The sequence below is a fragment of the Coregonus clupeaformis genome, chromosome 40, assembly GCF_020615455.1.
Source record: "Coregonus clupeaformis isolate EN_2021a chromosome 40, ASM2061545v1, whole genome shotgun sequence".
Taxonomy (NCBI): Eukaryota; Metazoa; Chordata; class Actinopteri; order Salmoniformes; family Salmonidae; genus Coregonus; species Coregonus clupeaformis.
In genome coordinates, this window is record NC_059231.1 from 28,732,728 (window position 1) to 28,758,461 (window position 25,734).

At 43.4% G+C, this 25,734-nt stretch overlaps 1 protein-coding gene and 1 long non-coding RNA gene across 2 annotated transcripts in view; both read right to left on the reverse strand.

The window, feature by feature from the left end:
• The window catches only part of itgbl1 (integrin, beta-like 1), a 161,805-nt gene that overhangs the window by 90,832 nt on the left and 45,239 nt on the right, over window positions 1-25,734 (reverse strand). The window lies entirely within an intron of this gene.
• LOC121551091 lies at window positions 11,013-17,081 on the reverse strand. Its single transcript, XR_005997019.2, has 3 exons — window positions 16,720-17,081; window positions 16,303-16,391; window positions 11,013-11,225 (listed from the first exon to the last, which is right to left on the reverse strand). It is a non-coding gene; the product is annotated as an uncharacterized LOC121551091 (long non-coding RNA).

The following is a 25,734-nucleotide window of genomic DNA, read 5'->3' on the forward strand; positions in this document are numbered from 1 at the left end:
CAGAAAGTGATTTGTATCATTACATGCAGTTGGGAAATACTATTGGATATCAGAGTGGCGTTAACTCACCAGAACTACCATCATTACGACCAGGAATACGACTTTCCCGAAGCAGATCCTTTGTTTGCTCTTCCCAGGGCAATTGAACTGATTCCAAATCGGTCCAGCCAGATAGGTTATCAGTTCATCGTGCAGACAGACATAAATATCTCTCCAGGAAGCAGAAGGGCGGAGGTGTGTGTTTCATGATTAATGACTCGTGGTGTAATTGTAGTAACATACAGGAACTCAAGTCCTTTTGTTCACCCAACCTAGAATACCTCACAATCAAATGCTGACCGTATTATCTCCCAAGATAATTTTCTTTGGTTATAGTTATGGCCGTGTATATCCCCCCTCAAGGCGATACCACGACGGCCCTCAAAGAACTTCACTGGACTTTATGCAAACTGGAACCACATATCCTGAGGCTGCATTTATTGTAGCTGGGGATTTTAACAAAGCAAATTTGAGAACTAGGATGCCAAAGTTCTATCAACATATCGACTGTTTTACTTGGGCAGCTAAACTTCTCGATGATTGCTATTCGAACTTCCGGGATGCTTTCAAGGCCCTCCCCCGCCCTCTTTCCAGCAAATCTGACCACGACTCCCTTTAGCACCTCCCTTCCTATAGGCAGAAACTGAAACAGGAAGTACCCGTGCTAAGGACTATTCAACGCTGGTCTGACCAATCGGAATCCATGCTTAAAGATTGTTTGATCACGTTGACTGGGACACGTGGACTGGGATATGTTCCGGGTAGCTTGCGAAAATAATTTTGACGAATACACTGAAACGGTGACTGAGTTTATCAGGAAGTTTATAGGAGATGTGGTGCCCACTGTGACTATTAAAACCTACCCTAAGCAGAAACCGTGGATAGATGGCAGCATTCGCGCAAAACTGAATGCGCAAACCACCGCATTTAACCATGGCAAGGTGACTGGGAATGTGGCAGAATACAAACAGTGAGACAAAAAATAGAGACAAAGTGGAGTCGCAATTCAACGGCTCAGACCCAAGACGAACGTGCAGACTATCACGAATTACAAAAGGAAAACCAGCCACGGCGCAGACACCGACGTCTTGCTTCCGGACAAGCTAAACACCTTCTTCACCCGCTTTGAGGATAACACAGTGCCACCGATGCAGCCCACTACCAAGGATTGTGGGCTCTACTTCTCCGTGGCCGACGTGAGTAAGACATGTAAGCATGTTAACCCTCGCAAGGCTGCCGGCCCAGACGACATCCCTAGCTGCGTCCTCAGAGCATGCGCAGACCAGCTGGCTGGTGTGTTTACGGACATATTCAATCTCTCCCTATCCCAGTCTGCTGTCCCCATATGCTTCAAGATGGCCACCATTGTTCCTGTACCCAAGAAAGCAAAGGTAAATTAACTAAATGACTATCTCCCCGTAGCACTCACCTCTGTCATCATGAAGTGCTTTGAGAGACAAATCAAGGATCATATCACCTCTACCTTACCTGTCACCCTAGACCCACTTCAATTTGCTTACCGCCCCAATAGATCCACAGACGATGCAATCTCCATCACACTGCACACTGCCCTATCCCATCTGGACAAGAGGAATACCTATGTAAGAATGCTGTTCATTGACTAAAGCTCAGCATTCAACACCATAGTGCCCTCCAAGCTCATCATTTCGCTCGAGGCCCTGGGTCTGAACCCCACCCTGTGCAACTGGGTCCTGTACTTCCTGACGGTCCGCCCCCAGGTGGTGAAGGTAGGAAAGAACACCTCCACTTCACTGATCCTCAACACTGGGGCTCCACAAGGGTGCGTGCTTAGCCCCCTCCTGTACTCCCTGTTCACCCATGACTGCGTAGCCAAGCACTTCTCCAACTCAATCATCAAATTTGCAGACGACACAACAGTAGTAGGCTTGATTACCAACAATGACAAGACAGCCTACAGGGAGGAGGTGAGGGCTCTGGGAGTGAGGTGCCAGGAAAATAACCTCTCACTCAACGTCAACAAAACAAAGGAGATGATCGTGGACTTCAGGAAACAGCAGAGGGTGCACCCCCCTATTCACATCGACGGGACCGCAGTGGAGAAGGTGGAAAGCTTCAAGTTCCTTGGCGTACATATCACTGACTAACTGAAATAGTCCATCTATGCACACAGTGTGGTGAAGAAGGCGCAACAGAGCCTCTTCAACCTCAGGAGGCTGAAGAAATGTGGCTTGGCACCTAAGACCCTCAAACTTTTGCAGATGCACAATTGAGAGCATCCTGTCTGGCTGTATCACCGCCTGGAACGGCGACTGCACCGCCCACAACCACAGGGCTCTCCAGAGGGTGGTGTGGTCTGCCCAACGTAATTCCGGGGGCAAACTACCCGCCCTCCAGGACATCTACAGCACCTGATGTCACAGGAAGGCCAAAAAGATCATCTAGGACATCAACCACCCGAGCCACTTCCTGTTCATCCCGCTATCATCCAGAAGGCGAGGTCAGTACAGGTGCATCAAAGCTGGGACCGAGAGACTGAAAAACAGCTTCTATCTCAAGGCCACACCTGCAATAACATCTGCTAAACATGTGTATATGACAAATCAAATTTGATTTGATTTGATGGAGAGGGTAAGACAACGCCTCTTCTCCCTCAGGAGTCTGAAAAGATTTGGCATGGGCCCTCAGATCCTCAAAAAGTTATACAGCTGCACCCTTGAGAGCATCTTGACTGGCTACATCACCGCCTGGTATGGCAGCTGCTTGGCATCCGACCGCAAGGCACTACAGAGGGTAGTGCGGACGACCAAGTACATCACTGGGGCCGAGTTCCCTGCCGTCCAGCACCTCTATACCAGGCGTGTCAGAGGAAGGCACTAACATTTGTCACATTCCAGCCACCCAAGTCATAGACTGTTCTCTCTGCTACCACACAGCAAGCGGTATCGATGCACCAAGTCTGAAACCAACAGGACCCTGAACAGCTTCTACCCCAAAGCCATAAGACTGCTAATGTGTTAGTTAAATAGTTAACCAAATAGCTACCCGGACTATCTGCATTGACCCTTTTTGCACAAACTTTCACATATGCTGCTGCTACTGTATATTATCGGTCACTATATTCCTAATTATACAGTGGCTATATTTTTCCTATTTTGTTGCCTTACAACCTGGAATTAAAATGGATTTTGGGGGGGATTGTATAACTTGATTTACAGAACATGACTACCACTTTAAAGATGCAAAATATTTTTTGGGGTGAAACAAACAAGAAATAAGACCAAAAAAACTGAAAACTTGAGCGTGCATAACTACTCAAAGTCAATACTTTGTAGAGCCACCTTTTGCAGCAATTACAACTGCAAGTATCTTGGGGTTTGTCTCTATAAGCTTGGCAAATCTAGCCACTGGGATTTTTGCCCATTCTTCAAGGAAAAACTGCTCCAGCTCATTCAAGTTGGATGGGTTCCGCTGATGTACAGCAATCTTTAAGTCATACCACAGATTCTCAATTGGATTGAGGTCTGGGCTTTGACTAGGCCATTCCAAGACATTTAAATGTTTCCCCTTAAACCACTCGAGTGTTGCTTTAGCAGTATGCTTAGGGTTATTGTCCTGCTGGAAGGTGAACCTCCGTCCCAGTATCAAATCTCTGGAAAACAAAGAGATTTCCCTCAAGAATTTCCCTGTATTTAGCGCCATCCATCATTCCTTCAATTCTGACCAGTTTCCCAGTCCCTGCTGATGAAAAACATTGGCTGTGGGGATGTTTTTCATCGGCAGGGACTGGGAAACTGGTCAGAATTGGATGGTGTTCTCGGGGTGATGAGAGGTGTTGGGTTTGCGCCAGACATGGCGTTTTCCTTGATGGCCAAAAAGCTCAATTTTAGTCTCATCTGACCAGAGTACCTTCTTCCATTTGTTTGGGGAGTCTCCCACATGGCTTTTGGTGAACACCAAACGTGTTTGCTTATTTTTTTCTTTAAGCAATGGCTTTTTCTGGCCAATCTTCCGTAAAGCCCAGCCCTGTGAAGTGTACGGCTTAAAGTGGTCCTATGGACAGATACTCCAATCTCCGCTGTGGAGCTTTGCAGCTCCTTCAGGGTTATCTTTGGTCTCTTTGTTGCCGCTCTGATTAATGCCCTCCTTCCCTGGTCCATGAGTTTTGGTGGGCGGCTCTCTCTTGGCAGGTTTGTTGTGGTACCATATTCTTTCCATTTTTTTATAATGGATTTAATGGTGCTCCGTACGATGTTCAAAGTTTCAGATATTTTTTAATAACCCAACCCTGATCTGTACTTCTCCACAACTTTGTCCCTGACCTGTTTGGAGAGCTCCTTGGTCTTCATGGTGCCGCTTGCTTGGTGGTGCCCCTTGCTTAGTGGTTTTGCAGACTCTGGGGCCTTTGAGAACAGGTGTATATACAGTTGAAGTCGGAAGTTTACATACAACTTAGCCAAATACATTTAAACTCAGTTTTTCACAATTCCTGACATTTAATCCTAGTAAAAATTCCCTGTCTTAGGTCAGTTAGGATTACCACTTTATTTTAAGAATGTGAAATGTCAGAATAATAGTAGAGATAATTATTTCTTTCAGCTTTTATTTCTTTCATCACATTCCCAGTGGGTCAGAAGTTTACATACAATCAATTAGTATTTGGTAGCATTGCCTTTAAATTGTTTAACTTGGGTCAAACGTTTCGGGTAGCCTTCCATAAGCTTCCCACAATAAGTTGGGTGAATTTTGGCCCATTCCTCCTGACAGAGCTGGTGTAACTGCGTCAGGTTTGTAGGCCTCCTTGCTCGCACACACTTTTTTAGTTCTGCCCACACATTTTCTATAGGATTGAGGTCAGGGCTTTGTGATGGCCACTCCAATACCTTGACTTTGTTGTCCTTAAGCCATTTTGCCACAACTTTGGAAGTATGCTTGGGGTCATTGTCCATTTGGAAGACCCATTTGCGACCAAGCTTTAACTTCCTGACTGATGTCTTGAGATGTTGCTTCAATATATCCACATAATTTTCCTTCCTCATTATGCCACCTATTTTATGAAGGGCACCAGTCCCTCCTGAAGCAAAGCACCCCCACAGCATGATGCTGCCACCCCAGTGCTTCACGGTTGGGATGGTGTTTTTCGGCTTGCAAGGGACCCCCTTTTTCCTCCAAACATAACGATGGTCATTATGGCCAAACAGTTCTATTTTTGTTTCATCAGCCCAGAATACATTTTTCCAAAAAGTACGATCTTTGTCCCCTTGTGCGGTTGCAAACCATAGTCTGGTTTTTTTATGGCGGTTTTGGAGCAGTGGCTTCTTCCTTGCTGAGCGGCCTTTCAGGTTATGTCGATATAGGACTAATTTTATTGTGGATATAGATACTTTTGTACCTGTTTCCTCCAGCATCTTAACAAGGTCCTTTGCTGTTGTTCTGGGATTGATTTGCACTTTTCGCACCAAAGTACGTTCATCTCTAGGAGACAGAACGCGTCTTCTTCCTGAGTGGTATGATGGCAGCATGGTCCCATGGTGTTTATACTTGCATACTATTGTTTATACAGACGAACGTGGTACCTTCAGGCGTTTGGAAATTGCTCCCAAAGATGAACCAGACTTGTGGAGGTCTACAATTTTCTTCTGAGGTCTTGGCTGATTTATTTGGATTTTCCCATGATGTCAGGCAAAGATGCACTGAGTTTGAAGGTAGGCCTTGAAATACATCCACAGGTACACCTCCAATTGACTCAAATGATGTCAATTAGCCTATCAGAAGCTTCTAAAGCCATGACATCATTTTCTGGAATTTTCTAAGCTGTTTAAAGGCACAGTCAACTTTGTGTATGTAAACTTCTGACCCACTGGAATTGTGATACAGTGAATTATAAGTGAAATAATCTGTCTGTAAACAATTGTTGGAAAAATGACTTGTGTCATGCACAAAGTAGATGTCCTAACCTACTTGCCAAAACTATAGTTTGTTAACAAGAAATTAGTGGAGTGGTTGAAAAACGAGTTTTAATGACTCCAACCTAAGTGTATGTAAACCTCCGACTTCAACTGTATACTGATATCATGTGACAGATCATGTGACACTTAGATTGCACACAGGTTGACTTTATTTAACTAATTATGTGACTTCTGAAGTTAATTGGTTTCAACAGATCTTATTTAGGGGCTTCATAGCAAAGAGGGTGAATACATATGCACGCACCACTTTTCCGTAATTTATATTTTCGAATTTTTTGAAACAAGTAATTTTTTTTCATTTCACTTTGTGAATGTCCAGTACATGAAATCCAAATAAAAATAATTTAAATTACAAGTTGTAATGCAACAAAATAGGAAAAATGCCAAAGGGGATGAATACTTTTGCAAGGCTCTGTATGTATATATCTACCTCGTACCCCTGCACTTCAACTCGGTACTGGTACCCCTTGTATATAGCCAAGTTGTTACTCATTGTGTATCTACTATTACTTTTTATTATTACGTCTTTAACTTTTCTATTATTTCTATATTTTCTTTCTCTCTGCATTGTTGGAAAGGGCCCGTAAGTAAGCATTTCACTGTTAGTCCACACCTGTTTACAAAGCATGTGACGAATAAAATTGTATTTGCAAATCATTTATTTGAGTTTAAAAAATGAAAGTACACACTGAGTGGACAAAACATAAGGAACACCTGCTCTTTCCATGACATAGACTGACCAGGTGAATCCAGGTGAAATCTATGATCCCTTATTGATGTCACTTGTTAAATCCACTTCAATCAGTGTAGATGAAGGGGAGGAGACAGGTTAAAGAAGGATTGATAATCCTTGAGACAATTGAGACATGGATTGTGTATCTCTGCCATTCAGAGGTTGAATTGGCAAGACAAAATATTTAAGTGTCTTTGAATGGGGTATGGTAGTAGGTTCCAGGTGCACCGGTTTGCATGTGTCAAGAATGCAACGCTGCTGGGTTTTTCACGCTCAACAGTTTCCTGTGTGTATCATAAATGGTCCACCACCTAAAGCCAACTTGACACAACTGTGGGAAACATTGGAGTCAACGTGGGCCAACATCCCTGTGGAACGCTTTAAACACCTTGTAGGGTAAAAATGAAATACAAATAATTTCCTGAGCTTTCTTATATCTCTCAGATATGGAACCGACACTTCAAAACATACTTCCTTTTGATGTATTTCTTGACGATTTGTTTTGCCACGTGCTATTTAATGTGTTTCTATGGGCTAATAGCCAACTAGCTCTCATAGTCTCACGTCAGAATTAGATGTTCATCCATGTTTCTCAAACGTCACATTTTGAAGTTCTTCCAAATGTCAAATTTCGTAGAATTTCAAGTTAAGTTTAGACATTAACTCCGAAATCTTAAGGTTAGGTATTAACTCCAAATGGTTAAGGTAAGGGTTAAGGTTTGGGATAGGCTTAAAACAAAAATAACTGTCTATCGCTGGATTTGAACATCCAACCTTTGGCCCCATAGGCAGATGCTTACGCCCATCCGCCATTTCCATCCACAATGCCCTAGCAAAACCGAAACCTTCTCGAAGGTAACAGCGGTCACTGTTGCCCCTAGTGGCTGGTTTCCACGTCATCTCCTGACATCCTCAGACATGGATGGACGTCAAATACTGACTTGTATCAAGGGTGAACTGGCTGCTAATAGCAGTAAGGTCAAATTAAGTGTTTCATCAAATATTTGTATTTTTTTTTATATACTTACAGGGGTCCTAAAAGTCAAAATAAAATAGCTAAATGATCCTTGGTATGACCATCTTAAAATAATTCCATAGGTTAGTTTAGTAGAAACCCAGCCCCGGGCCCTTAGACCTCAGTTAAATCTGTCCCAATACCCTCACATCCATGTGTTTAAATACTCCAACAAAGTTATGGTTTCGTCTCCTTTAATGTGATGGCGGCTCAGTTACCACTAGTTTTAATGTTACAAAGCACTTCATTTTAACAGTGCAGGGACTGATTTAGACCTGGGACACCAGGCGTGTGAAATTAATTATCAGGTAGAACAGAAAACCAGCAGTACTCCGGACCTCGTAGGCTAAGATTTAAATACCCCTGCTCTAGAACAATGAGAGAAAGACGTGATTCTAGAACATTGAAAGGAAGATGAGACTGTCAGGAGATATTATTCTAGAACTCTGAGAAGTGAAATTCTAGACAACTAGGGAAGAACAAAATATTCTAGAACATGGAGAGGAGATAAGATTCTGGGTGTGTTTGTAAATTAAATCTGAAGTGCCAGAGTGCGCTCAGAGTGCGCTCTGTGCATTCGAAAATTCTGAGAGATGCCCGATTGTCCATTCGTAAATTCAGAGCGTTTCGCTCTCGGAGCGTTCAGAGCGCACACTGGACGCTCTGGCCGAGGAGTAGGGTTGATCCGAGCATTCTGACCTCACAACGGCAGTCAAGCACCCAAGCTAACTGGCTAACGTTGGATAGCTTGCTAGCTACTTCCAGACAAATGAGAGAACACCTCACTCTGACCATTTTACTGGCCCTAGCAGAGCTGGTTAGGCTGTTTCATGTTATCCATATCGTTGGTGATGGAACAGTGCTGCTGGCAACAATTTCATTACGCTTTTTTGCCGACGTTTACTGACACTGGCCATATTCAACGGGTGTTGAGTGTTCGTAAATTATAACTTATTCTGCGCTCTGGCACACTCAGACGAGAGTGCTCTGAAGTCGGAGTAGATAGCCAGAGTGAATTTACGAACGCACCCTCTAGAGAGCGTTCTCGGTGCCATGTTCTGGAACATTGTACAAATGATTGCAAATTTGCTACCATTGTGATGCAGATTACTTGTTCATAAATTACTGCTCAATGCATTCAGTTGTATAACGACTAGGTATCCCCCTTTCCCTTTCCTTTCATCACTCCAGGCTGGGAGGTAAACTTGGTGCCTTTTTCTCTGCCAGGGTGGGTGGATCCATCCCCCCCTGTGATTACTACAGCAAACTATTAATCAGGATGCATTCATCACATGCCATTTAACATGAAACATATGGAATGAGAAAGCATCAGTGGACTAATCAGGCAGTATAGACTCACATATAGACACTTCTCTCTAATGCTTTTTAGAGATCATTCATTCCATTCCCATTTCATAGCTGTTTTCCTTAGCACAGTATTGTTCTCACAGACTTTCTTGGAATGCAAGGCCAAACCTGTCCTCGTGACACACTAAAACAACACAGCATCTCATCTTTAATGTCATGCAACATTTGAAATGACTGCAGATTTAAATTTAACATATGTCCGCCAATTACATCTGCAAAGCTGTACTAGGTTTTCTTTCAAGTATGAAATATGAACATTAGAGTTTGAATGTGTTCAGTTTCAATATTTGAGAGAGGATTTGCCTACAGTTTATTTGCCTACTACATACTTCAGAGGGCACATAAAGGAATCAGCAGAAAAATGATCGAAGCAGGTGTTTCCTTGAGGAAATACCACAGTAAAAAAAAAAGTGATATCTGCAAGCATTTGACTTCTGCCTTTCAGGAAGAAAATCTCAGATGCTACTGTTTCCACTCAAGTCCTGGACTGTACCAGCTGTACTCATTCGTGTCTCTCTGAGCCTTTCTTTCTCTCTTTCTCTCACTCTGTTTCTCTCTTCCAACCTTTCTCCTTCTCCCCCTCCACTCTTATCTATCATGTCTCCAAACCTCCCTTTCGTTCCCTTTCATTCTCTTTCTCTCATTCTCCAGGCCTTCACACTCTGATACAGACTGATCTACAATAATTTGTTATACAGTATAACCAATACGCTTCCCCCAGCCACAGGACTAAGACAGAAATGGGTTGTGTGCAGCATCTATCCTTTTACCAAATGAAAAAGTACACATGCACAGGCCTGCAAATGTATGCACAGTCACACACACACATACACACACACCAAATAACACTGACAATTAAAGGAGTGAAATACTGAGGAATATACAGGGAAGTTGTGTAATTGAGCCTACTATCTAAACTACTGGTCGTGTCCTAAATCGGACTTTCCTATTACTTACTTAAACTGCATACTGTGTACTAATCGTACTACGTGCTATTAAGCACGTACTGTTTAGTAAAAAGTATGCCACGGCCGAAACGTATTACTTTTGTTGCTTTCAAGACAACTGGGAACGAGCTCAGACTGGTAAAAATCGTGACGTCGGTGATCTTCAGGTCGGAGAAGTTGGAGCTCTAGGATGATCAAATCAAATCAAATCAAATTTTATTGGCCACATGCGCCGAATACAACAGGTGCAGACATTACAGTGAAATGCTTACTTGCCCGAGTTCTTGACGTAATTCCGAGTTGGATGACGCACCATCAGTTACGGCTTCACATATGAACCGGAAAGGATCTTCTGTAGCCCCATCCAGTGACCTTTCACTACCAGAGTGTTGTTGTTTTGGGTTAACGTCAGTTAAGTAGCTAGCATTTGGAATGACGTATTTGGAGTAAACTTGAGTTCCCATAGGCCTACGCATGTATCAATTGAAGTCTCCTGAAGCTTGAAAGGAATGGGAGATGCAGTAAAGAAACGCAGTGCTGAGGCAGAGGGCTCGTAATGAGGATGACTGGTTACTACTCTGAACTATGTGTGGTGAGCTTTCTGGCACCCAGAGCTGCAGAGGCATCACCCAAGTGGGTGCCATACATTGTGAAGGAGGCTACACGACTCCTAGAGTAGCCCTCTACAAGATCGTCACCAGACTCCATCTTCATCAACCATCTCCATGACCACCTTCCTCTGATCAAGCCATGAACTGTCCCTCTCCATCTTTGGAGGATGCAAAGACTTGGCCTTTATTGGTTGACCTAGCCAAATATATCTAGGCTACTCATGATGATGTATTGCTTGTTTGTTTTTTGCTTTTGATGCGCTTTGAGATTGTTATGAAAAGCGCTGTAGAAATGTAATCAATTATTATTGATGGTATATTTAGTTTAGTAGATGGTTTATTAAAGTAAAATGGTCATAAGGCGTGCCTCCCTGGCACTCCACATCTGGACCCTTCTGGGAGGTAGAGGAGCCCACAGCTGCACCTGGGATGAGGAGATGATGACCGGTGGGGTGATGGAGCGGTAGCCCCCCAGCGCCTCATTCATCATTGCATACCACTTCCAGGATGCGGCTGTAGCCTCCCCTCCCTCCATGCTGACTACGATGGGGGAGCTTTCAACTCCTGAAAACGACAGAACAGGATAGCTTTCAGCAACAAACTTACTACATGTAAAGCCCTGTAAAAGGTATTATTCCAATTCCCAGTCTCTGGAATACTTGCACCTTTCTAACATGTACAGTTGAAGTCGGAAGTTTACATACACCTTAGCCAAATACATTTAAACTCAGTTTTTCACAATTCCTGACATTTAATCCTAGTAAAAATTCCCTGTCTTAGGTCAGTTAGGATCACCACTTTATTTTAAGAATGTGAAATGTCAGAATAGTAGTAGAGAGAATGATTTATTTCAGCTTTTATTTCTTTCATCACATTCCCAGTGGGTCAGAAGTTTACATACACTCAATTAGTATTTCGTAGCATTGCCTTTAAATTGTTTAACTTGGGTCAAACATTTTGGGTAGCCTTCCACAAGCTTCCCACAATAAGTTGGTGAATTTTGGCCCATTCCTCCTGACAGAACTGGTGTAACTGAGTCAGGTTTGTTGGCCTCCTTGCTCGCACACGCTTTTTCAGTTCTGCCCACAAATGTTCTATAGGATTGAGGTCAGGGCTTTGTGATGGCCACTCCAATACCTTGACTTTGTTGTTCTTAAGCCATTTTGCCACAACTTTGGAAATATGCTTGGGGTCATTGTCCATTTGGAAGACCCATTTGCGACCAAGCTTTAACTTCCTGACTGATGTCTTGAGTTGTTGCTTCAATTTATCCACATAATTTTCCTTCCTCATGATGCCATCTATTTTGTGAAGTGCACCAGTCTGTCCTGCAGCAAAGCACCCCCACAGCATGATGCTGCCACCCCCGTGATTCACGGTTGGGATGGTGTTCTTCGGCTTGCAAGCATCCCCCTTTTTCCACCTAACATAACGATGGTCATTATGGCCAAACAGTTCTATTTTTGTTTCATCAGACCAGAGGACATTTCTCCAAAAAGTACGATCTTTGTCCCCAAGTGCAGTTGCAAACCGTTGTCTGGCTTTTTTATGGCGGTTTTGGAGCAGTGGCTTCTTCCTTGCTGAGCGGCCTTTCAGGTTATGTCGATATAGGACTAATTTTACTGTGGATATACAGTGGGGAAAAAAGTATTTAGTCAGCCACCAATTGTGCAAGTTCTCCCACTTAAAAAGATGAGAGAGGCCTGTAATTTTCATCATAGGTACACGTCAACTATGACTGACAAAATGAGAAAAAAAATCCAGAAAATCACATTGTAGGATTTTTAATGAATTTATTTGCAAATTATGGTGGAAAATAAGTATTTGGTCAATAACAAAAGTTTCTCAATACTTTGTTATATACCCTTTGTTGGCAATGACACAGGTCAAACGTTTTCTGTAAGTCTTCACAAGGTTTTCACACACTGTTGCTGGTATTTTGGCCCATTCCTCCATGCAGATCTCCCCCTAGAGCAGTGATGTTTTGGGGCTGTCGCTGGGCAACACGGACTTTCAACTCCCTCCAAAGATTTTCTATGGGGTTGAGATCTGGAGACTGGCTAGGCCACTCCAGGACCTTGAAATGCTTCTTACGAAGCCACTCCTTCGTTGCCCGGGCGGTGTGTTTGGGATCATTGTCATGCTGAAAGACCCAGCCACGTTTCATCTTCAATGCCCTTGCTGATGGAAGGAGGTTTTCACTCAAAATCTCACGATACATGGCCCCATTCATTCTTTCCTTTACACGGATCAGTCTCCCTGGTCCCTTTGCAGAAAAACAGCCCCAAAGCATGATGTTTCCACCCCCATGCTTCACAGTAGGTATGGTGTTCTTTGGATGCAACTCAGCATTCTTTGTCCTCCAAACACGACGAGTAGAGTTTTTACCAAAAAGTTATATTTTGGTTTCATCTGACCATATGACATTCTCCCAATCCTCTTCTGGATCATCCAAATGCACTCTAGCAAACTTCAGATGGGCCTGGACATGTACTGGCTTAAGCAGGGGGATACGTCTTGCACTGCAGGATTTGAGTCCCTGGCGGCGTATTGTGTTACTGATGGTAGGCTTTGTTACTTTGGTCCCAGCTCTCTGCAGGTCATTCACTAGGTCCCACCGTGTGGTTCTGGGATTTTTGCTCACCGTTCTTGTGATCATTTTGACCCCACAGGGTGAGCTCTTGCGTGGAGCCCCAGATCGAGGGAGATTATCAGTGGTCTTGTATGTCTTCCATTTCCTAATAATTGCTCCCACAGTTGATTTCTTCAAACCAAGCTGCTTACCTATTGCAGATTCAGTCTTCCCAGCCTGGTGCAGGTCTACAATTTTGTTTCTGGTGTCCTTTGACAGCTCTTTGGTCTTGGCCATAGTGGAGTTTGGAGTGTGACTGTTTGAGGTTGTGGACAGGTGTCTTTTATACTGATAACAAGTTCAAACAGGTGCCATTAATACAGGTAACGAGTGGAGGACAGAGGAGCCTCTTAAAGAAGAAGTTACAGGTCTGTGAGAGCCAGAAATCTTGCTTGTTTGTAGGTGACCAAATACTTATTTTCCACCATTATTTGCAAATAAATTCATTAAAAATCCTACAATGTGATTTTCTGGAGAAAAAAAAATTCTGGATTTTTTTTCCTCACTTTGTCTGTCATAGTTGACGTGTACCTATGATGAAAATTACAGGCCTCTCTCATCTTTTTAAGTGGGAGAACTTGCACAATTGGTGGCTGACTAAATACTTTTTTTCCCCACTGTAGATACTTTTGTACCTGTTTCCTCCAGCATCTTAACAAGGTCCTTTGCTGTTGTTCTGGGATTGATTTGCACTTTTCTCACCAAAGTACGTTCATCTCTAGGAGACAGAACGTGTCTCCTTCCTGAGCGCTATGACGGCTGTGTGGTCCCATGGTGTTTATACTTGCGTACTATTGTTTGTACAGATGAACATGGTACCTTCAGGCGTTTGGAAATTGAGGATGAACCAGACTTGTGGAGGTCTACAATTCTTTTTCTGAGGTCTTGGCTGATTTCTTTTGATTTTCCCATGATATCAAGCAAAGAGGCACTGAGTTTGAAGGTAGGCCTTGAAAAACATCCACAGGTACACCTCCAATTGACTCAAATGATGTCAATTAGCCTATCAGAAGCTTCTAAGACCATGACATCATTTTCTGGAATTTTCCAAGCTGTTTAAAGGCACAGTCAACTTAGTGTATGTAAACTTCTGACCCACTGGAATTGTGATACAGTGAATTATAAGTGAAATAATCTGTCTGTAAACAATTGTTGGAAAAATGACTTGTGTCATGTACAAAGTAGATGTCCTAACCGACTTGCCAAAACTATAGTTTGTTAACAAGAAATTTGTGGAGTGGTTGAAAAACAAGTTTTAATGACTCCAACCTAAGTGTATGTAAACTTCCGACTTCAACTGTACAGTGAGGGAAAAAAGTATTTGATCCCCTGCTGATTTTGTACGTTTGCCCACTGACAAAGAAATGATCAGTCTATAATTTTTATGGTAGGTTTATATGAACAGTGAGATACAGAATAACAACAAAAAAATCCAGATAAACGCATGTCAAAAATGTTATAAAATGATTAGCATTTTAATCAGGGACATAAGTATTTGACCCCTCTGCAAAACATGACTTAGTACTTGGTGGCAAAACCCTTGTTGGCAATCACAGAGGTCAGACGTTTCTTGTAGTTGGCCACCCGGTTTGCACACATCTCAGGAGGGATTTTGTTCCACTCCTCTTTGCAGATCTTCTCCAAGTCATTAAGGTTTCGACGCTGACGTTTGGCAACTCGAACCTTCAGCTCCCTCCACAGATTTTCTATGGGATTAAGGTCTGGAGACTGGCTAGGCCACTCCAGGACCTTAATGTGCTTCTTGTTGAGCCACTCCTTTGTTGCCTTGGCCGTGTGTTTTGGGTCATTGTCATGCTGGAATACCCTTCCACAACCCATTTTCAATGCCCTGGCTGAGGGAAGGAGGTTCTCACCCAAGATTTGACGGTACATGGCTCCGTCCATCGTCCCTTTGATGCGGTGAAGTTGTCCTGTCCCCTTAGCAGAAAAACACCCCCAAAGCATAATGTTTCCACCTCCATGTTTGACGGTGGGGATGGTGTTCTTGGGGTCATAGGCATTATTCCTCCTCCTCCAAACACGGTGAGTTGATGACAAAGAGCTCCATTTTAGTCTCATCTGACCACAACACTTTCACCCAGTTCTCCTCTGAATCATTCAGATGTTCATTGGAAAACTTCAGACGGCCCTGTATATGTGCTTTCTTGAGCAGGGGGACCTTGCGGGCGCTGCAACATTTCAGTCCTTCACGGCGTAGTGTGTTACCAATTGTTTTCTTGGTGACTATGGTCCCAGCTGCCTTGAGATCATTGACAAGATCCTCCCGTGTAGTTCTGGGCTGATTCCTCACCGTTCTCATGATCATTGCAACTCCATGAGGTGAGATCTTGCATGGAGCCCCAGGCCGAGGGAGATTGACAGTTATTTTGTGTTTCTTCCATTTGCCAATAATCGCACCAACTGTTGTCACCTTCTCACCAAGCTGCTTGGTGATGGTCTTGTAGCCCATTCCAGCCTTGTGTAGGTCTACAATCTTGTCCCTGACATCCTTGGAGAGCTCTTTGGTCTTGGCCATGGTGGAGAGTTTGGAATCTGATTGATTGCTTCTGTGGACAGGTGTCTTTTATACAGGTAACAAGCTGAGATTAGGAGCACTCCCTTTAAGAGTGTGCTCCTAATCTCAGCTCGTTACCTGTATAAAAGACACCTGGGAGCCAGAAATCTTTCTGATTGAGAGGGGGTCAAATACTTATTTCCCTCATTAAAATGCAAATGAATTTATAAAAATGTTTACATGCGTTTTCTGGATTTTTTGGTTGTTATTCTGTCTCTCACTGTTCAAATAAACCTACCATTAAAATTATAGACTGATCATTTCTTTGTCAGTGGGCAAATTTACAAAATCAGCAGGGGATCAAATACTTTTTTCCCTCACTGTATATCTTCACATGTACATGAATGTGCCGGTGAAGCATAGGAAATAGATGGGAAAGTCTTGTTGCTCTCAGAGAAAAGGGGAAGTTTATTATATAACATACAGTAGCGTACCATGTATTTTTGCATAAGGTTCTCCCACTTATTTTCTCACCCATGCAGGTGACAGCTGCCCCTCCAGCTCACACTCCTTCACATAGATCCTGAAAAGACCAAAACATGAGCAAAGTAGAGTTGTGTGAAATTTCTGACGCTGACTAGACTGCCACATGCTTTATCAAATTGGAGTGCCAAGGTGAAACAGTAACGAGTGCAGCTAGCTAGCTAACTAGGCTAACGTTAAATATGAAGTTGTCGCTCAACAGCAAGTAACCATGTAGCTAGCGTTACTGTTCAAACAATTATAACTTCTAGTCCTACTAAAGCATGTCCCTAGTTAAAGGCACGGCAGGCAGCAGGCAGCAAATCTGCTTTTAAAAAATGTACAATGAAATAGTCTTGATCATGTTAAGGAGAACAAAAACGACTTACATTTGAACACCACTGCAGAAACGTCACTATTCATCATCTTCCAAGTTGTTTGGTTGTTTAATTGAAAATATCTAGCTATCAAAACTCGCAGCTCCCTTCTTCCAATACATTGTGACTGTGAAATTCCCGAAAGTGTGCAGCGAATTCTACTAGATGAAAAGCCGAAATTAGTATAACATCCTGGCATTTAAAGCATACTAGATTTTCTAAAAATGTACATACTATAGAACTTTCTATTTTTGCATACAGAGAATGCGTCAAGAGCGATTTCATTGTTTCCCGCTATTGGTTCATTTTGGTAGCGCATCCCCATATCTAATTGACAGTTGATTATCAGCTGTTGTCAAAGCCTAAATGAGTACGACATCTAGTCATATACTTGATTTTTGAAATGTCACATGCTATAAAATTGTATGTTTTCGCATACTAAAACGGCCTACTATTTAGGATACAAGTACGGATATTCAGACACGGCCACTAAGCAAACTTATAGCAGCAACCTGGTGAGAGTTGTACTTAAACTCCCCCCTCGTACTCATCTGGAGGTCGAGCATTTTAATCAGCTAGGCTGGCTATCTGTAGAGAAAACTGTAATATTAATTCTGGTCCATAGAATTATTACTGACTCAGCCCCAAGGTACCTATCGAATGATTTTACTTATATTAGAGATATCCGCCATTACAACACCAGAGCCAGAGACTCTGATATTGCCTGTTTTAAATGTAAGTCTATCTAGTAAGAATACCTTTTTATATACCAGCGCTGTTGAGTGGAACAAACTACTATAACAACTCAAAGCAATGCTGACCATAACTTCATTTCAAAAGAATGTGAAAAAAAGAATGCCAAGAGTGTGCAAAGCTGTCATCAAGGCAAAGGGTGGCTATTTGAAGAATCTCAAATATAAAATATATTTTTATTTGTTTAAAAAAAAATTTTGTTACTACATGATTTCATATGTGTTATTTCATAGTTTTGATCACTTCACTATTATTAAACAATGTAGAAAATAGCAAAAATAAAGAAAAACCCTTGAATGAGTAGGTGTGTCCAAACTTTTGACTTGTAGTGTATCTATATGTATATAGCCATGAGTGAGGCCAGGGGTAAACACATGCATAAATCATCATTTAGACCTCCTATCAGTCACTCCTCAGGTTCCTAGCAGGATGCGAGGGGGAGGATGGGGGAATCTATGGCATATTGATGCAATGGCGAATGCGTAATGGGACACAATTTACTGGTCTGGCTGTGTGTGAGGAATACTGATTCGGGGGCGCCGTGAGAGTTAATAAAGATACTCTTCAAAGAGGTATGTTTTCAGATGTTTTCAAAAGATGGGCAGGGACTCAGCTGTCCTGACTTTAGGGGGAAGCGTGTTCCACCATTGGGGTGCCAGGACAGAGAAGAGTTTTGACTGGGCTGAGCAGGAGCTGCCCTCCTGTAAGGGTGGAAGGGCCAAGAGACCAGGCCTGAAGGTATGGAGGTACAGTTCCCCTTGTTGCTACGTAGGCAAGCACCAGGGTCTTGAAGATGATGCACGCTTCGACTGGAAACCAGTGGAGTGTGCGGAGGAGCGGGGTGACATGGGAGAACTTAGGAAGGTTGCGACATTCTGGATAAGTTGCAGGGGTTTGATGGCACAAGCGGGGAGCCCAACAAATAGAGAGTTGCGGTAGTCTAGACAGGAGATTACATGTGCCTTGATTAGGACCGTGCCGCTTCCTGTGTGAGGAAAGGTCATTCTCTATGGATGTTGTAGAGCATGAACCTGCAGGAACAAGTTACTGCTTTGATGTTTGCAGAGAACGACAGGGTGTTGTCCAGGGTCATAGCAAGATTATTTGCATTCTGGGAGGGGGACACCATGGAGTTGTTAACCGTGATGGAGAGGTCTTGGAGCGGGCAGGCCTTTCCCAGGAGGAAGAGCAGCTCCGTTTTGTCGAGGTTGAGCTTGAGGTGGTGGGCTGACATCCAAGCTGAGATGTCTGCCAGGCACGTAGATTTGCATGTCGCCACCTGGGTGTCAGACGGGGGGGAAGGAAAGGAGTAGTTGAGTGTCATCCGCATAGCAATAATAGGAGAGAACATGTGAGGATATGACAGACCCGAGCGACTTGGTGTAAAGAGAAAAGAGGAGAGGGCCTAGAACCAAGCCCTGGGGGGCACCAGTAGTGAGAGCACATGGTGCAGACACAGATCTTCTCCACACCACCTGGTAGGAGCCACCTGCCAGGTAGGATGCAATCCAGGAGTGTGCAGAGCCTGAGACGCCCAACAATGAGAGGATGGAGAGGTGGATCTGATGGTTCACAGTGTCGAAGGCAGCAGACAGGTCTAGGAGGATGAGAACAGAGAGAGAGTCAGCTTTGGCAGAGCGGTCTCAGTTGAGTGAGTCGCCTTGAAGCATGACTGGTTAGGGTCAAGAAGATTGTTCCAAGAGAGATAACAAGAGAGTTGTTCAGAGACAGCAAGCTCAAGTGTTTTGGAAAAAAAGTAGTTTTTGACATCAGAGGAGTCGAGTGTTGGTTTCTTGAGGAGGGAGTGAATCTGGCCATCTTAAAGTCAGAGGCGATGCAGCCAGTTGATAAGGGAAGTGAGGAATGGGAGAAGGTCTCCAGATATGGTTTGGAGACGGGAGGAGGGGATGGGATTGGGCAGGTTGTCAGACAGTCAGACATCACTAGTCGCAGGATTTCATCTGGAGAGAGAGGGGAGAAAGAGGTCAAGGCGTAGGTAGTTCTGTGTGAGTGGGACCAGTGGACTCAGTAGGCTGAGTGAAAGAGGAGCGGATTTCGTCTACCTTTTTTTCAAAGTAATCCACGGAGAGTGAGGAGGGAGATGGAGGAGGTGGAGGATTAAGGAGTGAAGAGAAAGTGGAGTTTCCCAGAGTTGGAGGCAGAAGCTTGAAATTTTGAGTGATAGAAAGCGGCTTTAGCAGCGGATACAGAGGAAGAGAAGGTAGAGAGGAGGGAGTAGAAGGAAGATAGGTCCTCCGGAAGTTTAGTTTTCCTTCATTTCCGCCAAGCTGCCTGCAGCCCTGTTCTGTTAGGAGCGGGAGGGGAAGGTCGAGCCGGCCGAGAGGAAAGGGGATTTATGGATTAAATTAATTGTTATTTTTCACAGGGCAATTTAAAATGCAGTTTTGTAGCTAATTAACTCTCACAGCACAAGTTAATATTTGTGGTTTCATTATGAGGCCCTGCCGCCTGCCTTGTATACCCCATTTCTTATGGCATCGCTTTTGGGCAGATACAACTAGTGAGACATTTTTACTGTGTTAGTACTGTCAATATGTATTTATAGGATACAATTCTTGGCATAAGCTAGTAGACCTGGGCTCAACATACATTTCAACCGTTTAAAAGTCAATATAAACTATTAAACAGAGTTACTGTTTGGGTTTGAATAAGAATGTTGGGACTGTTGGATGGGATTGGAATCAGCTGGTTGTGAATATGGCAGGTGGTATTGGAGGAGGTCTGAGGTTTCCACCTAGTGGTACATGACTCCAGGATTTTTTGGGAGTCGTCTTCAATTGCGACTCCTGCTTTCAGACTCTCCCGCAACATCTACTTCAGTTCTACAAACCGGTCAAAACTACCTACAGCTGCAATGTCAGTGTGTACTTGCACGCCCATGAGGTAAAATGGCGCCGACGGATGGCATCTCGTCTCGAGTTCATACAAAACATTGCAGGTTTCTACTTTTTCAAGTGTTTTTTCTAGTGTCTTTCTCAAATTATCTTACTCAGTTTGTTTCGTGCAATACTTCATACACCAGGCAGAACTATTGGAATATGAATCACTGCGTACTCACCATCCACCCGACCTTCCCGAATTCCCGGAGACGGCAGAATAATGGGCTAGTCTCTTCGGTGAGACCTCGGGCTGCCTGAGAGTCCTAACGGAGAGAAGGAAGCGGAGACGTCGACATAGAGGCAGACGTGGTGAGGTCTTAGTGAGATTAAGACGCCGAGCAACCTGTCCTCCATTACCGAGCATACTACTCTCCAATGTTCAATTATTAATGAATAAACTTGACGAAAGAGTGAGGATTTCCTTGCAGAGGGACATTCTGCAACATACTCTGTTTTTCTAAAACTTGGCTATCCTCCAACATCCAAATGGATGATATGCAACCAGCAGGTTTTACAGCTTTTTGAGTGGATAAGAAGCGGCTCTCCACAAAGGTGGTGGGCTCTGCTTTATGACCAACAACATATGGTGTGATGTGGAAACGTACAGTAACTTGCGAGCTTCTGCTCTCCTGACTTGGAATACTTGGTAATCAAATGTTGCCCTTTTTATCTTCAGAGAGAATTCTCAGGGATTATCGCCATGGCTGTGTAGATCCAGCCCCAAGCCGACACCAAAAATGCTTTCAAAGATCTCAAAGATCTAAACAAACCGCATACCCCTGAGGCAGCGTTCATTCTTGTGGGGGACTTTAACAAAAGTAATTTGAGGTCCGTGCTCCCAAATTATTACCAACACATTAACTGTCCAACTTGCGGAAATGTGACGCTTGATCACTGCAACATGCAGTGGTCAGGTCTGTACAGCGTTGGTCTGACCAATCAGAATCCACGCTCCAAGACTGTTTTGATCACATGGACGGGAATATGTTCCGGGACACCTCTAGGTGTTTACATCAATGAATTTGCTGACAAAACTTACCCAAATCAAAAACCATGGATTGATGGCAGCCTTGTAGGGAAACTACAGGAGAGAGATGCCGCTTATAAACACGACAAGGTGACCGGGGACAGTAGTATGTTTTTGTTTGTTTTTTGTACTTTTTAGTGATATCCAACTGGTAGTTACAGTCTTGTCCCATCGTACGGACTCAGGAGAGGCGAAGGTCAAGAGCCATGCTTCCTCCGAAACACGACCCTGCCAAGCCGCATTGCTTCTTGACACACCGCTCGCTTAACCCGGAAACCAGAGCACAATGGAACAAGGACATCCCGGCCAGCCACACCCTCCCCTAACCCAGACGACGCTGGGCCAATTGTGTGCCGCCTCATGGGACTCCCGCTCACGGCCGGCTGCAACACAGCCTGGGATCAAATCCGGGTCTGTAGTGACGCTTCAAGCGCTGCGATGCAGTGCCTTAGACCACTGCGGCACTCGGGAGGCCCTGACAATAGTATGGTTTAACAGCACAAATATGACCTACGCAGATCATTCAAGATGGCGAAACACAAGTATAGGAACAAAGTGGAGGAGCAATTCAGCGGGTTGGACACCAGGCATATGTGGCAGGGGCTCCTAATGATCACGGAAAGGCAGCCACGTCGCGGACACCAGCACCGCCCTAATGGAAGAGCTAAACACCTTTTGCTCACGCATCGAGCACAACGACGGCTCTGAGCTGCCGAGGAGAGCCCCTGAGGACAACGAGGGCTATGTATTTACGGTCTCCACGGAGGACGTATGTAAGTCATTCAAACGTGTTAACCCTCGCAAGGCTGCCGGCCCAAACAGCATCCTCAGAGCATGTGTAGACCAGCTGGCTGTTGTGTTTTCAGACATTTTTAATCTCTCTCTAGCTTAGGCCACTATCCCCACCTGCTTCAAGATGTCCACTATCATCCCAGTTCTCAAGAAAGGGAAAGTAACTGAACTGAATGATTACCGACCCGTAGCACTCACCTCTGTTATCATGAAGTGCTTCGAGAGGCTAGTCAAAGATCACATCACCTCCTCCCTCCACGACACACTTGACCCTCTCCAATTCGCCTACCACCCTGACAGATCCACTGACGATGCAATCATCATTGCATTGCACACTGCCCTCACCCATCTGGACAAAAGGAATGCATATATGAGGTTGCTGTTCATCGACTACAGCTTGGCCTTCAATACCATAGTGCCCTCGAAGCTCACCACAAAGCTCACTGCTCCCCTGTCCCCCTCCTGCCCCTTACCCTGCCCCCACCATAAAGGACATTTACCATTGTTACAGTGTTAATATACAGTATTTATATATATTTATTTAAATATTTATTTATAGTCACTTTGACCTTTATTTCACTTAGGTCCCGTGTGGCTCAGTTGGTAGAGCATGACGCTTGCAACGCCAAGGTTGTGGATTCGATTCCCATGGGGGACCAGTATGGGAAAAAGTATGCAAATGTATGCACTCACTACTGTAAGTCGCTCTGGATAAGAGTGTGTGTAAAATGTACCTGCATTGTTGGAGCTCAGAGCTTAAGATTTTCACTATGCCCTGTAATTTACTTTTACTATTCAATTTATGATCTAAAAAAACTGTTAGTATGGTTAGGAAGTGTCTGTCAATCTCTTTTAAGCAAATAGGGTTAAAGTGTGGGTCAGAATTAGCCATCTAGCTTTATACATTAATTCATTCAAAACACATTGAAGGCAGATACTGTTATTGTGATCTAGTGATGTGTATTGTACCAGTTTCAGACCTAAATCCAGGGTGAAATGTGTAAACATTGGGTCATAGGAGTCTATATCAGCGGGATACTTTGTTTTCTTTGTTCTTTCAAAATTGGAGTCAACTAACTCAATAGATAAGGAGTCGAGAGTGGACTTGTTTGGGGCTGGCACTCCACCATTAATTAGACATTGTGTAATTTGACCTGGTAGAATCACTATGGCGTTAATACTATAATTCCCCCCACGGCGAGCCAGGGGAAAGCTGGGTCACATTTAGCAGGGCACAACAGAGTGCAATGTTTAATTGAACGGAAATGGTGCTGTTCTGAATGACCTGTTGAAGAACATTGTGATTATGGTGGGCGATTGTATGTGGTGTGCTGCTGCACTAGTTTTGCTATTTCAAATGGTCACCCCGCCACACCCACCAAACAGGAGCAAACATACCTCGAAGACTGTTGAAGAATGGTGTGCTCCATTGTGGGTGCTTGTTAACAGCGCTAGTTAGATGCTCTAGTTAGAAGCGCTCTAGTTAGCGTCTATCGTGCAAGTGCTCTTGCAAGGCCCATGGCTTTTGTGGAGCGATAGATAACGCTGCTTTGAAAGTGCAAAGTGTTGTTGTCTAGAAGGTCCCCAGTGAAGGAAAGGTCACCAAGTGAGGGACAAGGACAGGACCTAACATGTTACAGTGTCGCTACGTGACTCTGATCCAAGTTGCTGGGGGTTGCTGCAGAGAAGGAGGAGGTCAAAGTGGGTGAGTGAAGCCGATTTGGAATTACTAGCTAGTTAGTGCGCTGGTTGCAACCAAGTCGCTGGTTGTGACCAACTGACGTCCCTCCATTTGAGAAGTTTCTGCAAGAGCCATGGCTTTTGAGGAGCGATAAAATGCCGCTTCATGAGTGTGAAGTGTTGTTGTGCAGAAAGTCCCAGGTTCGAGTCCATTAAATGAAAATCAAATCAAATCAAATTGTATTTGTCACATGTGCTTGTAAGTAAGCATTTCACTGTAAGATCTACACCTGTTGTATTCGGCGCATGTGACAAATACAATTTGATTTGATTTGATTTGATTCCAGTGAGGGACAGGGACGGGATCTACTGTGTTACATAAAGAGCTCAACCTGAATACAGTGGACTGCCTACATTTTGTGGTGAATCTGGCCTACCCCTTCTATAAGACGCTCACACATGTTTTTATACTGTTACTCAAACTTTCTTCCTAGCTACGGCCTAGTCTTTGGTCATGGCCCAAGATGGACAGGTCGCAACTAACCACTAGTGTCTCTAACCATGATTGGGACACATTTCTCTAAGTTATTGTGAATAGAGCAATGACATAATACAGTGTATAAAATGGTTTTCTTTTTACAATGCAGTTGGACCACCCTGACTGACCACCCTGATGGACCAGGTGGGGGAATTTAACACAGCCCGTTAAATCAACGTCTGCTTGAAAATCACAGACCACAGTGTCCCAGAAAGATCTACTGGAAATGCCAGTGTCAGCTAAATGCATGTTGACGAGGAGGGGTTTGTATTTCACAGTATGTTACTGTAATTACAAGGGATTGGTGCAAGCAGGTTGGCTGATAGGTAAAGTGTTTACAAACATTACAGCATATTAATGAATTTGCACTTCTAGAGGCCTTAACAAACACTGGGCGAAAAGGGTCCATATCAGGAGATATCTTTACATGACACGTTTTTTATATTTTACAGAATACAGACCATTTCCAATGCATATTTAGATTTTTGTGGATATGCACCATATCCTGACAAATTCTTAATCCAGATGTGTCTTTTAGACATCTATGATATTGGGATTACTCCGAATATCACACATGGACATTTCCTACGGCCGAATATGGACTCATTCAATATCCTGAGATTTGCAACATCCTATTTTCTCTCTTTATGTTGACAAATACTGACTGTATACATCGCATATCTATTTTCTCAAGATATGAAGCTATATTGATTCCAGATATGCTTATCTTGGCTGAAGTCCATATCCGGATCTTGAAATGTTTTTTGATATGCTGAAAATAAGGACGTTTTCTGATGCATTTCTGAGTTTTCATGCTCAATAATTTGACAAATATGAAATCCATATTTTTCATTCATGCACAAATCATTTTGGGATGCCCTCCGGATATCATACATGGTATGGCCGGATATTGACTCATTAGATATCCTGAGATAGGCCTATTTGGACATCTTATTTTCTCTATATGATGACAAATACTGACAGTAGGCCTACATAGTATATTTTCTCAGCATATATAAAATACATATGCTCTTGACAAATATGAAATCTATATTTTTATTTCAGAAACTAGCTATAATGTTTTTATTCTCTTTGCATAAAGGCACTGTAACTGGTAGCCTAGCAACAATAATCATATTCCAACATTCCAATATTTATTTATTTTTTGCCACCACAAATGAGTGTGTAAACGGTGTGTAAACGGTGTGTGTTAAATAGTTAAAGTAAAATATATATACAGAAAATGTGTTGTGATTGGAGCTCTGGATTTGTTATGTTGCATTTTTTAAACAGAAATAGCAGAGATGTTTAACTTAGATTAAATATTATGATGTTTG